General features: G+C 38.5%; 2 protein-coding genes and 1 pseudogene across 8 annotated transcripts in view; 1 reads left to right on the forward strand and 2 right to left on the reverse strand.

The window, feature by feature from the left end:
- Nucleotides 1–15,501, reverse strand: part of MED12L (mediator complex subunit 12L) — a 341,749-nt gene that overhangs the window by 156,716 nt on the left and 169,532 nt on the right. The window lies entirely within an intron of this gene.
- Nucleotides 1–15,501, forward strand: part of P2RY14 (purinergic receptor P2Y14) — a 64,255-nt gene that overhangs the window by 2,072 nt on the left and 46,682 nt on the right. The gene's annotated exons all lie outside the window — the stretch shown is intronic.
- Nucleotides 851–9,623, reverse strand: LOC103242028 (protein SET-like; annotated as a pseudogene).

Consider the following 15,501-nt stretch of genomic DNA (forward strand, 5'->3'; position numbering starts at 1 on the left):
ATGTCCTATGCATAGCAAATATTTGAGTTCATATGCTACTTATTTATAGTCTAGGACTAATGAACTAAATTACTTACAATTCTTTAAATATTATAAATTAAATTACATTCAGGAGAATTAGCACAGACCCACAACGTCAGCTTATTCAACCAAGCCCATGCAATCCATCCTGTCTATATATATTCTTTTTAACCAAGGACAATGAATCCTATGGAGAAAATGAATCAAAGATCACGTTAGTAAAAAAAATTGTTTGCATATTCATCTTTCTAAAACATACAAACTTGATAATCAGTTTTAGCACTAGAAGAAAAACCTAGCCATTAAGTTAAAAAGAAAACAATGTACTCAGAAAATACCAATGGCATATTTTATGATTTGTAAACATGCAATGAATTTTATATTTTGATAAAATTTATGAATACTATATATACAAACAGGCATACAATTGTGTACACACAATTAACACACTGGTATATATGAATGAACTGTATATTGCCATGTCTGGCAAAAAAAAAAAAAAAAAAGGGCGGGGAGGCCACGCATGGTGGCTCACACCTGTAATCCCAGCACTTTGTGAGGCCAAGGAGAGTAGATCATTTGAGGTCAGAAGTTTGAGACCAGCCTGGCCAACATGGTGAAACCCTTATCTCCACTAAAAATACAAAAGTTAGCCAGGCAGTAGCGGTGCATGACTGTAATCCCAGCTACTGAGGAGGCTAAGGCAGGAGAATCGCTTGAGCCTGGGAGGTGGAGGTTGCAATGAGCTGAGATTAGGCCACTGCACTCCAGTCCGGGCGAGAGAGTGAGACCCTATCTCAAAAAAAAAAAAAAAAAAAAAGTGGGGAGATTCCAAGGTACTCAAAGCATGAAGACTCAGGGGAAGTGGGTACAGTGCAGAGAAAGAAGTATAATTTGCCTACTTCACAGCTGAAGCAGGTACAGAACGTGTGACTATCCTGAGCAAGGCCACCCAGCTTATCTACCCAGGAGCCTTGAATCCTCTGAGCACAGGGAGGACGCCTTCACTCCATTCACCATGGGTGGCTCCTGCAGCCCACAGGATTCCAATCAGCCCAGCCTCACTATAGGTATATCCACTCCCTGCCCTTCCACCAAGCCACCCAGTCACCATCACCATGTCCTTCAATCTTCCATCCTCTTCAACCATGTATTTTTAGGATACTATTTAAAATTCCCCGGCTATAAAAATGTTTTATCTAGTACCATGTACATTTACTTGGAGAAAAAGTTATAGCTAAAAACAAATGATTATTAATTATTGCTAACATGTTTAAACAGAATACAAGTGGACAGGAAAAGGGGAAAGGAGTAGGGAAAAAAGCCTCTCAATGTCAGGAGTGCCCCTTCTCCCCACCTCATCTGTAAAACAGCACTGTAAGGATTAAATCAGATAATATTTGTAAAATCTTTAACACAGTAATGCAGCTATGTGTTGTTTAACAACGGAGACACATTCTGAGAAATACATCCTTAGGTGAGTTCACTGTTGTACACACATCATAGATTATAATTACATAAACCTAGATGATAGAGCACACGCCATTATACAACTCATTATAATCTTATGGGACTACAGGTGCATATGCAGTTCGTCACTGACCAAGATACCATTATGCAGTGCATGACTGTATGTATAAAAAGTATTCAGTAAATAAGGTCTGACATCATTATTTTCATTATAAAAACTAATTTTATCAAGGTAAATGTTTATGTAATTAGATATCAGACTACTTAGAAACATAATTCAGATATTTCAATACCTCTGTATATCAAAACAGGGAAAAACATAACATAAAACTAGCTACAATATTGCTTTTCAAACTTTAACCCACATCAGAATCACCTGGAAGACTTGTTAAAACACAGTTCCCTGGGCTTTATCCCCCCAGAGCTTCTGATTCAGTGTGACTAGGCTGGGGCTTAAGAATTTGCATTTCTAGCAAATTCCCAGGTGAGGCTGAATGCTACTGACCTGAGACACACTTTGGGACCCACTGATGTACAGAGGAATTCCACAGTTGCATTTGCCTTACCAACAAAACTGTCTACAAGTTCCTCATTCAATCTAAGCTAGTTAATTAGTGAGCAAACTAATGAATAAATGCTTAAAAATAAAAACACTATATTATCCCCATGATTAAGCATATTATTTATGACCAAAAGAAAAAAAAAGGAAGATTGACAGATATTTCCTACTACGCCTATGATGCTTCTAAAGTGCTGAACAGAAGAATACTGTTCCCTAGAGTAACGTTCACTCTATAAAGTGCTTCTAGAGTGAATTTAGATGTTGAGGCTTCCCTAAGCCTAAAGGCTCTGAGAACTCAGAAGTCATCAGGTTTATTCCATTTGGCTCCAGGATTTCCTTAAAAGTTAGGTCGGTCACAGGTGAGCTGTTTCAGCCTCCCAGTGTGAGCAGTCTCTAGAATACCAAAAACAGACCAATCCAGGAAGTAGGCTGATGCCAATACAAGCATATTCTGCCATCGTCACGAGCATCCTCAGCCGCAAAAGGCTGTCTAGTGGAGGATGATGAACAATAAGGAGAGTTTCATTTAACTGAAAATTATATCAGTACAAGACTGCCAAGTTTGTTTGGGTAGAGCAGTGCATCTCAAAGTGCAGGGCCTAGACCAGCTGAATCAACATCACCAGTGAGCTTGTTAGACATGCAAATTATTGACTCCAAACCTACAGAATCAGAAACAATGGGGGTGGAGCCCAGCAATCTGTTTTAACAAGCCCTCCAGGTAATTTTGTTGAGCATTCAGTTTTGGGTGACCCCATGTCCTGGACAGCTCCAGTTTTTACCTATTGTCTGGGCATAATTGAAAACAGTGCCTCCTTTCTATCTCAAAAGTGTCCTTGACGGTACAATAAATTAATTATGGTCATCAGTATGATCACCCTGCCAGTTCATACTGGATGCTAAGAAGGCATTTCAGTGGTCAGACGCTGTCTACTGCTTGGGATTTCAAATTAGCTTCAAGTCTGCTGCTATATTCTGGTGCTACACCCATAGCCTCCCCACCATCACCCCGCAATACTAAAAGATGCATTGCCTCCTAAAAGTCTGAGCAGCACAGCTAGATATATCAGCTTCAGCACAAATATCCTATCTTGATAAGAAAAAATACCTACAACCAAACTATATAAAATCTATTTTAAATTCCCAGCTTCCTAAGTAGTGTGAGGAATCAGGTCTCCAAAACCCTCTTTCCTGAATTTTCTGGTTCTTCTTTACAGGGAGTTTTCTTTTCCTCCCTAGCACCCTTAAAAAGCATAAAACTAGTAATTAATGAACGCTATTTTTATAGTAATCATTCAGCTACATTAATTCACTGAAAAACCAAGTTTACCACAGCAAAGCTTCTCAATCCACCTGTTCTTTTAAAGTCAAAGCGAAATACTGGTCATATGTTTCTAGATCTGATTAAATTCCTTTGAAATTTTTGTCTTTACTCGGTATAAATTAAATTGCTAGCTTTTTATTCTTCACTGAAACTTCCCATCTGTTGTTTTTGAAAAACATCAAAGGCCTTAGATATCATGTTCTGACCCCTCATCATTCAGAGAACAGCCAGAGAGTTGTGGTGGCTTCTACCCAATTATATGACATCTGCTGTTGAGGTTAAGGTATCAAAGAAAAGAGGAAAAAATAAATTATTTGACTTCTGAGGTTTGACCCAAAGCAACCCGTATACTTGTGGTGTGATCACTTGGAAAAAAGAAAATCTGATCCTCGAAACTTTCCAGAATCATACACACTTATTTTCATCACATCACTCAAAGCCTCTAGACTCTAGGAGCCATTTATACCAAGCAGATGGGAAATGTGCCACCTTCTATAGTGGGAGAGATACCTGGCTGGAAAGAACTCACCTGTTGCTGATGCAATCTTCTCAGTGAGTCCAGCCATAAGGTCAAAGGTTGGTAGGAGAGCTCATACAAGGCTTCATCTAAGAACATTTCCATCCTGCTACAGATGATGAATGAAATTCCCTTCTCACTCTAGAGATATTTCAGTCATTTATTCATTCAACACTGATTCCTTACCATGAGGCAGCCAACATTCTAGGATAGTAGGGATAGTGTGACGAAAAGGTTCTGGGCCTCTTGTAGCTTACATTCTAACAGACACATTAACAAACCTTAACATCATCACTCCTAGGAATTAATAGTCATTCAGTTATGACAACAATCTTTGGGCATATTATAACTTATAAGATTACATTTTTATTTCCTTAATGGGGATTTGGAGACGATTCTAATCTTATCAGAAGTCATTTACTGACTAGATCCCAATCCCTAACCTTAATCCAGCTGGGAGCTGATAGCCCTGCATGTACAGATGACAAAAATAGAATATGAAAAACGATACTTAGTTCAGTTAAATGTCCTAGGAGGTGGCCTTTAGTGTTGAATGTTCTTTCTCTCCTGGCCCCTAAAACTGCCTACCTATGTTTTTGCACAAGGATTTCACTGCCTCTTTCCCCACTATAAATATGCCTATCAGCACTACCTTTATAGAAGTGAAAAAAGGAAGAGGGAGGATATGATCTGAGATAAAAAGAAAACCTAAGATGTCAGACCATTTGTCCCTGTTATCACTGAGTTTGATACACAGCAGCTGTCCTTATAACTGGTACTACTGAGGCAAGTTGGTTAAGGAAAAATACAGGTTAAGTAGGAATTATTTTTAGAAACCTTAAATACATTATTTTAATTTTAAATACAAAGTGCACATTCATTGCTTAATCTTTTGGCTTTGGGGCAGCAAGGCCTTTTTTCTGAGTATGGGATGGTTCATTAGATACCTGCACCAATTTTCCTTCAGGAGCCATGACTTCAGCACAGTGCCAGTCAAATCCAGTTTCTCTGTTTAGTTCAAGTAGCGTGAGAATTTTAAAATGCTTTAGAAGCCACGTGATACAAAAAATCCAGACCCACTCCTAGACTTTAAAGTCCCTCAAAAGAACAGACTCTGTCTTAGCCTCATAACACAGTGAAATTTTCAATAAATGTTATATGAATGGACAAAAATGAGAGTCTTAAATAACTAACTAAATATGGTTTGAAAACAACAGTCTGCATCACCAATTTTTATTTAAATCCACTCCTACTCCAATTAAGAAACAGTATATGCCTTGTTCTAAGGAAGACAACCAGTCCCTATGTATACAATGCCAAGTAGTATAGCATAATAATGAAAAGTGTGCATTCTAGAATCAGACTTTCTGGCTTCAAATCTTGACTTTACCACTTATTCTGATACAACCGTAATAAAGTCACTTAACAACTCTATACATCATTTTCCTAAGTTATGGAGATTAAATGAGTCACATACATAAATTGCCCAGAACAGTAATTGGCAAAAAAACAGAATCAGGCCAGGCGTGGTGGCTCATGCCTGTAATCCCAGCACTTTGGGAGGCCGAGGCAGGCAGATCACAAGGTCAGAAGTTCGCGGCCAGCTTGGCCAACATAGTGAAAGCCCGTCTCTACTAAAAAAAAAAAAAAAAAAAATGCAAAAATTAGCCGGGCATGGTGGTGTGTGCCTGTAATCCCAGCTACTCAGGAGGCTGAGGCAAGAGAATTGCTTGAGTCCGGGAGGCAGAGGTGGCAGTGAGCTGAGATCGCATCACTGCACTACAGCCTGAGTGACAGAGTAAGACTCCTTCTCAAAAAAAAAAAAAAAAAACAAGAACACAATCAATATTTATTGCTGTCATTGCCATCATCATCTTCTTTCCCAGTAACATAGTGTGGTGCTCTGATGACTATAAGAACAAAGGAAGCCAAAGAGATACACTGGTTGAATATTCCTTGATCCAAAGGCTTTGGATCAGGAGTGTTTCAGATTTCAGATTTTTTCAGATTTTGGAATATTTGCATTATACTTAGCCGTTGAGCATCCCCAATCTGAAATGCTCCAATGAACATTTCTTTTGAAAGTCATGTCAGCTCTCAAAAAGTTTCGGATATTGAAGCATTTCGGACTTCACATTTTGGGATTAGAGATACTCAACTTGCATTCAAAATTCCAGTGTGTTCCTTAACCTCTCCCTGCTCAGTTGACTCATCTGTAGAAAACAGAACAAAAATATCTACCTAGAAGAATGACTGTAAGAGTTATCAGGTGTGGTACATAGTTGAGAGCCAAAACATTATAGCCATTAACCCTCATACAAAGAAGAAAATCTACAACTCCACACTTCAATCCATATCCACAGATGTCCCCACCTCCTGCACATCTGCCAACCTCCACCCACCAAATCTTAACCAGAATTTGGTTGTATACTCAACATTTTACTTGTGGCAGAGGACAAACTACCTCTCCTGAGTATGCACTTTGTAAGAAGATACACACTGAAAAACAGGATATAATCTAAGAAAAATTAAATGGTGCTTTTAATTTATAAGTTAAAAAATGGGAATTTGAGGGGAGGAAAAACCACTGTGTGCTGGTGCACGTGGAGAACAAAAGAAGCAGAATGAAGATGAGTCTTGAAAGAGGGACATGATACTTATATATGGGAAATGATAGACTGATACTATTGGAATGATACACTGAGTAGGAAAACTACTTCAATTTATGTTTATTGGCCCAAAAACATGTCCTGTTTTATTTTTATCTTGACCTCTTGACTTGAGAAACCTTGACCCTATTTGAGAAATCTTCTCCCCAAGTCCTAAAAACATTTACCTCTTTGCATCTTCAAAACACAGCACAAACCATCTATTGTCCAGAAAGCCTTTTCTGTTTATCCTGCCTTTTCCTGCAAGCTCATGCGGTACACACTCCCTGCCATTTCTGCCCTCTCTCAAGCATCCCATACCATTTACACACACATTACAATCTGCTCTGTGTATGCTCAACATCCGTATTGCTTCAAGAGCAAGTTTTATGCCTTTGACTTTTTCCCTCACTAATTTATATTGGGGTATAAACCACATACAATAAATGAAAATTAGATTTTAAGTGTACAATTCAACAAGGTTTGACACCATAAAATCACCACCCCAATTAAGATAAATAATACTTCCATCACAAAAATTTAATCATTCTCTTTTCTAGGCACAGCCATCTACGTTCCTAATTTCTCTCATTAGAGCTTAGTTTTACCAGTATTAGAACTACACTGAAATGGGATCACAAGGTACATAGTCGTTTGTGTCTGACTTGTTTTGTTCAACATGTTTTGAGATTTAACTTGTTTTGTTCAGCCATGTTTTGAGATTTATCTATATTGTTGGCATGTATCACCCTCTGGATCACCACATGGTATTCTATTCTATGAGCATACCACAATTTGTTCACCCATTTTAATCTGTTGATGAGCATTTGGGTTGTTCCCAACTTTTGGCTATTGTGAAAAAAGTTGCTATGAATATTCTAATGTAAGTCTTTCTACGGACATACACTTTCATTTCTCCTGGGTAAACACCTAGGAGTGAAATTACAAGGTCACAAGGAAGCAATATGTTTAACTTGATAAGAAGTGACCTATTATTCAAAGTAGATTTACTATTTTACACTCCAACCAAAAATATATCAAAGTCTCAATTATTCTATTTCCTCGTCAATTCTTGACATTGTCAAGTTTTTTTTTTTTTTTTTCCATTCTAATGGGTAAAAGTACTACCTTATTGTTATTTTAATTTGTATTTCCCTGTTGACAAATGAGGCTGAGAATCTTTTCATGTGCTCCTTGACCAAACAGCTTCCTTTGTAAAGTATTTGTTTCCATCTTTTCGGCATTTTTTTAAGAAACTGAGTTTGTTTTTTCATTACAGAGTAATGAAAATTATTTAAACAGTCTGAGCCTTTAACAGAGATATTTTTGTGAATATTTACTCCCCAGTCTATGGCTTGCCTTCATTTTCTTAATGGTGTCTACAAAAAAAAAAATGAAAGTTTTAAATTTGGGGTTTTTTTTTTTTGGTTTTGGGGTATGTGTACACATTTAGTTTTATTCTAACAAAGCGACTTGTACACTTTTAACATTTAAAACTAAGTGTCATCTTTCCTCTCCAGTAAAATAAAACTTTAAAATGGACAGGAACGAAAGTACAATAGAGAATGTGAATTCTAAATAATAACCTGCAGGTTCTGCAGATTGTCCCATCAAGTGGCAGGGCAAGAGTCATCATTAGGAGAAAACTTATTTTAAACATGTCATGTTAAACTGCAAGGATGTCCAATAAACATCACAATTAAATATTCCAAAGGAGAAGCCATGTTGTCAAAATACATGCTTAACTCACCCAGACATCTCAAACTCACCCTCTGCTGACCTTACATGGCCCCATTTTTTGTTTTTGTTTTTTTTTAAACAAGAGAAAGTAGACAGATACATGTTGGCAAATGCTAAGTATCCATATTCACACAAAGACACAGTGTTCTGAGCCTAATACACAGAGAAAGGAAGAAAAGTGCTAAAATTCTGTGCACTACTACACACGGGCTTAGCGCCATCCAACTTCCAGCAGAGTGAAAGGAGGTTTTTCTTTTTTCCCCACAGAGTTCAGTGGTATTGAATCCATACAGTTTTTGTTCAGACAAGAAGGGGTAAAAATGAATTTGGAACAGAAAGGAGTTAGAGATCCTTTCCCCATTGTATTCTGCTCAAGCTATTTTCCCCCCAAATAAGTTGAGAACCATGGTGTAGAGAAAAGAGACCTCAAGAACAAGGCAACCGAGCCCAAGAGAAAAACACACACACACACACACACACACACACACACACACATATATACATAGTTTGCTCCCAGGAACTGGAGAAAATTTTTAAAAAGGAAGGTTGGAACCTATCAGTGTTCTATTAGTCATTTTCTCTTTCATCCCCCTTTCTTTCCTCCCTTTCATCATCTTCATCTTTTTCACCTTCATCCTTATCCCCTTTCTTTATCAATATCTTCCCATTCTTCTTCATCATTTTCATCTCCTTCCCTTTCTTCCTCATCCATATTGAAAGCCAAGTAGTACTGTAATGGATTTGGCCAACATTATCTTTGATGACCTCTCCTAACTCAACAACACCTGCATCAGAATGGTCAGTAAACCAGGTAAAGAAGTTATCTGGTTCTTCGTGCTGCCTCTTCCTGCTGACTTTACTCTGCATTTGACTGGAACTTTTTCATCATATCCTTTCCAGATTTCCATTTGATTTCAGTGGACTCTGAAAATAGATCACCAGTCTCATTCAGATGAAATTCCTTGGAGATAACTTTATTTTCAAACTAAAGATTTTCATCAAAATAAAAATCTTTCTGTAACCTGATTTAATACCTTAAAATTCTGTCACTTCAACTCTTCAAATAATACAGTACCTCTTTGTCTTCCTCCCCAAGTAATGTAGACACTTGTGGATGGCTGACAAATGCTGTTACCCAAAAATTTGAGATTTGGGCAATCGATGCTGACCTATTCCAAAAAATGGTTGGCAGAATTTGTTATACTGCTGTTCTGCTTTCACAATCTCCCCACTGGCTTGTTCATTAAGTCTCTGAATTTCTTCTTTTTTTCTTTCTTTCTTTTTGTGAGACAGAGTTTCACTCTTGTTGCCCAGGCTGGAGTGCAAAGGTGCTATCTCAGGTCACTGCAACCTCCACCTCACGGGTTCTAGTGATTCTCCTGCCTCAGCCTCCCAAGTAGCTGGGATCACAGGCATGCACCACCATGCCTGGCTAATTTTGTATTTTTAGTAGAGACGGGGTTTCTCCATGTTGGTCAGGCTGATCTCGAACTCCCAACCTCAGGTGATCCACCCGCCTCAGCCTCCCAGAGTACAGGCGTGAACCACCGCGCCCAGCCCGTATTTCCTTTTGTACGTCATCAATATATTCAATTGCTTCTTTCTGTTCTTTTTCTCCCTTCTTTGGCAAGCCCAGAGAGGCCAATGTCTCCTCTGGTCTCAAAGCAGGAAGTAGTCTTGGTTTTGGGGGTCACACTGCTGGGAAAGTTCAAGAACCAGACCACAATTCTTTTTTCTCGTCAGGAAGATGCTCAGAAAACTTAATTTTTTTTTGTTTTGTGGCTAAGAAATTTTGCACACTAAAAAACCAACCAAAGGTTGGGAAGGCATTTTATATAAAGTTTTCCTCTAGAAGCTTTGTGGTCTTAGTTTTACCTTTAGGTCTATGATACATCTTAAATTGCTTCCTTGATTCCTCCATTTCATCTGTTAATACCTCTCTGCAGAGGACAAGTGCTTTGTATACACTGCTGACTCACTTATAAATGCCCTATAGCTTAGAAGAAATGTGTTTTCAAAGCTTACTAAAGGGTCTATGCTCAGCCTCAGTAACATTCTAGATTTAAAAAACCACTAATAGGAATGAACTCACAAATTAGACAAAATGGAGAAACCTGGAAGCTTCCATTTAGAACTGACGTTATTGGTCCTGCCCTAGGACATGCCTTGACTAGGGCAGGGATAATCCAGTTTCATTTCTGTACAAATAGCAGTTTAACTCAGCACAGAAAATGGAGAACAGTATGCTCACCATATTTTCTTCTTCTTTGTATATATGTTAGAAAATTACCATGTCATTAGCATAGACTGAATTCTTTTTAATGAATTACACCATAAAACAGTAATTCACAGCAGCTCTGTTGAAAACTGACTTATATATGTATAAGTAATACATGTTATAATATATTACTCTCAAGAGACATTTTCTATAGCCTAAAACACTGGCATTACTTTATAGGATTTAGGTGGCTTTAAAAAATGTTTTACTAATGCTTTGTATTGAAAACATGTCAACTCAAAACATAAAAAGAATTATTCCTACTGTTTAAAGACTACCACCCAATGCATATTAAAATAGAGCATTTCCAGCTATTTCCTTGAGACTTTACTAAGAACGCATAAGACTGAAAAGAGCAAAAATTACCCTTGTCCATTTTACTGGCATTTGGAGAAATTAATACATTAGGATAATAGAGCATTTCATAAGTACTTAGCAATTGATAAAATACTCTACGTACAAAGAAATTTTAAAAAGCTATTCTCAAACACTATATTTTGACAGCTGTTTCCTTGATATTATTCAGCCAAAACACACTCCATGTTTAGCAAGGTTCCCTTTCTTATTACTCTGCCTTAGTGCCTAAGTTTCTACACCACAATTAGGCAATTCTTTTTAATGAATTAGGCCATAAAACAGTAATTCACAGCAGCTCTGTTGAAAACTGACTTACATATATAAGTAATACATGTTACAAGATACCACTCTCAAGAGACATTTTCTACAGCCTGAAACACTGGCATTATTTTATAGGATTTGGGTGGCTTTAAAAATGTTTGAGGCCGGCCGGGCGCGGTAGCTCAAGCCTGTAATCCCAGCACTCTGGGAGGCCGAGACGGGCAGATTATGAGGTCAGGAGATCAAGACCATCCTGGTTACGGTGAAACCCCGTCTCTACTAAAAAAATACAAAAAACTAGCTGGGCGAGGTGGCGGGTGCCTGTAGTCCCAGCTACTCGGGAGGCTGAGACAGGAGAATGGCGTAAACCCAGGAGGTGGAGCTTGCAGTGAGCTGACATCTGGCCACTGCACTCCAACCCGGGCGACAGAGTGAGACTCCGTCTCAAAAAAACAAAACAAACAAACAAAAAAAAAAAGTTTGAGGCCAGGCCCGGTAGCTCACAACTGTAATCCCAGCACTTTGGGAGGTTGAGGTGGGCAGATCATGAGGTCAGGAGTTTGAGACCAGCCTGACCAACATGGTGAAACCCCATCTCTACTTAAAAAAAAAAAAAAAAAAAAAATTAGCCAGGTGTGGTGGCACGCGCCTATAATCCCAGCTACTCGGGGGGCTGAGGCAGGAGAACAGCTTGAACTCAGGAGGCAGAGGTTGCAGTGAGCCGAGATTGTACCACTGTACTCTAGCCTGGGCAACAGAGTGAAACTCTGTCTCAAAAAAAAAAAAAAATTTTTTTTAAATTTATAGGAAAACTATTTACATCTAAGCAACGACCTAGGCTCTCATTTGTAGCTTGCACTTTTCTGTTTTTAACAATTATTGTTAGCATTATAATCTGCTAATAATGTTAGCAGATTCACAAGCTAACATTTCAGAGACAATCAATAGTGGGTTAGAATTTAGGGTGAAAAAAGAGAAATTACCATATAACCTTGATATTGTGTCTTTTTAAAGAGAAAAGGGGATTTGTGATTAGCTACTTAAATTTGATTGTTATACACTTAAATTCCTTTTCTCATGAAGTATTTCAATGACTATTTCCATAATAGCAGTTCATTAATGTTATGCCTTTCTAAATGACAATGTACAATCCTTTTCACAGTCAAAGGTCAAAAAGAAAGCAAGCAAAAACCTCCCAGTAAGGAATACTGTCATAAGTCACATCTTCCATGAAGTGTTTAGTCAATGGTTCTTGTAACAGTCAAAATAAACTTCACTTCAAGAATGTAAGAAATTCTAACATGCAAGAAATGCACTCTAGAACGAGCTGACCAGACAATTTTAAATTAGGAAAAATTCTTTTGTATTTTACAGTATAGATATAATTTGTCAACAATATGTATAAAGTAAATCCAAACATCCCATAAAATCCATTATAAACCATACTGAAAACACCCGAGGAGAGACTGGATTGACTTCCTGTGAAGGTGGGGGTTTATAAAAGTTACAGAATCCTACAGTACGCTGGGCATGACAGCATACCAATTCCTTCCCAGGAGAAGGAAGTTTTTCCTTCATAGGACATCTACAGCACTTTTTTGTTCTGACCTTAGTCTTTCTTCTTACCAGGCAGCTAACTATTTCCTGCATGTATGCTTTATTTTGCCCTGTGCCAAGCCACCAAGTCCCAAAGCTTTCCTCCCATTGCTAGAGTTCCTTTCTACGATAAGTTCACATCACTTGCTCATCCACTCCTTCATTTACTTAAAATCTTCAAGGTACTAGAATAGGAAAGAATATTCAAGGAAAATGAGACAGCAACCCCCATCTCTTACAGCTAACGATAAGGTTGAAGTCAAAATTGAAATGGGATTTTTAAAAAGGATTGCACTATTATACAACAGCTTCTGTAAAAATATAATTTTAAAAATGTCGAGAGTCTAGGCAACTTGTGTTTAATGTTAAGTTCGTTCACTCAACAATAAACTGCTTTCTATCTGGGTGGTACTGTAAATGAGATCCTAAAAGTCTCTTCTGTTTGAGATTTCCAGATACATGCAGTGATAGAGTTCAAATATTTCACAAATTTGTTAACATTTTGGCTTTGATAAGTTCATGTACTCGTTTTAATAGAAGATTCTGAATACCTTGGAAATTGAGGTCATGAAGGGAAATCTACTTATTTAACAGAAATCGGATGAGCCTTCCTCAAACGCACAGAGGCAGGAGCCTCGTTAGCATAAAGTTGCCATAACAATGTTGTGCTGCAAACAAAAGCACTGAGGAGAAAGGGAAACTGAAAGAGGGGAAAGTAAGACGGCAGCAAAGTCAAGGGCACCTGTGCACACTGCCAAGTCGAATCTAGGCCAGTAGCTCAGGAACTCTTGGTAACTGAGTAACTTGAAGGTAGAGACAACAATTAAATGCCTCTTTGGACCAGAACCAGTCAGACTTGCCCAGCACCAATGCCCTTTGCCTGCCATCTTCAATTCTCAAGACCACAAGACCCCGTTCCAAGCCTTTCCGTGATTCCCTGAAAAGGACTAAGAGAGCCTTCCAATTTCATAGATGCTCTGACTTTAATTTGCAGGGAGAAAATTTTTATACAAACACAATCTTACTAATACATAAGACAAAACCAGAAATATTATACTCTTGGTGAGACTGAGATGGGGACATCATCCATCTCCCTGAAACCCCTAGACGGCCTATGAGGACTGCCAGAAGCCACCCAAGAAACATTCTGAAACCCACTCAGATTCCTCCGTATAAAAAGGAATATTCTTACAATGAGCCTGCTGTATACTGCATATTTTCTTAGGGAGAAACCCTGAATATACTGAAAATCTGTCATCAGTGATTTGAGAAGAGACAGGGGGGATGATGGCAGTGGCCGGCAGGTGGGCAGTTGAGATGAGAATAAAGACTCGAAAAGGCTCTCATGGTGTAAGATACAAATATAAGAGTAAAGAAGCAGAAGATAATGATACTCAAAAAAGAGAAATCAGTCTGTGAAACTTCTGCTTTTAAAAAAATTCTCAGAAATTCCACGTCTGTGCTGGGAAAAACAAAGTGAACAGCTTCATTTTCCTGGCCTCTTTAACTTGAAAAGCTAAAAGATCTACTCAGTTTCCATGATGACTATTCAAAGTCTCAAAATACAGCATCGTACATTATATTCTCTGAGTAGCTCCCCTTTGTTTATTCCTTCATTCACTCAACCATTATTACCAGATAGTGCTCTAGCTGCTGGCGACACACAGTATAACGAGTGGTTCTGCCCTGAAGAATAATCTAGCAGGCTGGAGGCAAGACATAATGAGGAGTGCTGGAAAAAAGGGTGAGAGGAAGAAATCATCAGGAAGATGGGAGATCAGAACAGAAATAAGGGAGAGAGGGAGAAGAGCAAATGCAGAAGATGGGTGTGGTATCCTTGAAGTAGAGGAGCAAGAGCAAGAAGGCCAGTGTGGCTACAAGAGAAGGAAGGGCAAGGCAGTGGCCACAGGAGGTACAGTCAGAGAACTGGCAGGGCCAGCTGGTCATGTAGAGCTATGCAGGCCATGACCAAACCCTGGATGTTTTCTAAGTGTGATGAGACCACACACACACACACACACACACACACACACACACACACACACACTGGGTGGGTCTGAGCAAGGGAGTAGCAAGACTCAATTTGTGTTTTTAGAGCTCCTTCTTGCAGCTGGCTGGGGTCGCCGGCACAGGCAGGAAGGTCATACGAGGCTCCTGCTCCCAGCACTGATTATGACTGAGCAGTTCTTAATACATAAACTAAACTGCAATTTGAGGAGAAACAATTTCAGGGGAAAGAAACCTCATCAACTATAAATGAGAAAACTCTATACCGGGTTATGGTTATCTTAGAGATGTGCGCTTTACACAATCATAAACCAACTAATGAGCTTAGGTTTGAATTTCTGAGACAGGCCATAAGGCGTTTTCAATAAAAGCTCTTAAGCGATTTCTTCTTTCCTAACTGACAAAATACACTCCTACTGCCCTCGTGAAGAGTTCAGTTCTTCCATTTAAAAGACGTCATATCCAATAATTACTTAATTTTATGCGAAGTGAGCGCAAACTCTTTTTGATATCACAGCAAACAAGTGCTTACAAAACAATGAAATAAATTACAGCAGCTGTACTGAAGACCAATCTCAAAACACAACCTTCAAAGATTTTAGGGGAATGTGGGCGGGAACAAGGAACTACAAGTACAGAGATCTTTAAACAGTGAACAATGAAATAACCCAAATGTCCAGTAACAGAAAAATGGTCATGATTCTTTTCTTCAATGAAATG

The sequence above is a fragment of the Chlorocebus sabaeus genome, chromosome 15 (genome assembly GCF_047675955.1).
Source record: "Chlorocebus sabaeus isolate Y175 chromosome 15, mChlSab1.0.hap1, whole genome shotgun sequence".
NCBI classification, from domain to species: domain Eukaryota; kingdom Metazoa; phylum Chordata; class Mammalia; order Primates; family Cercopithecidae; genus Chlorocebus; species Chlorocebus sabaeus.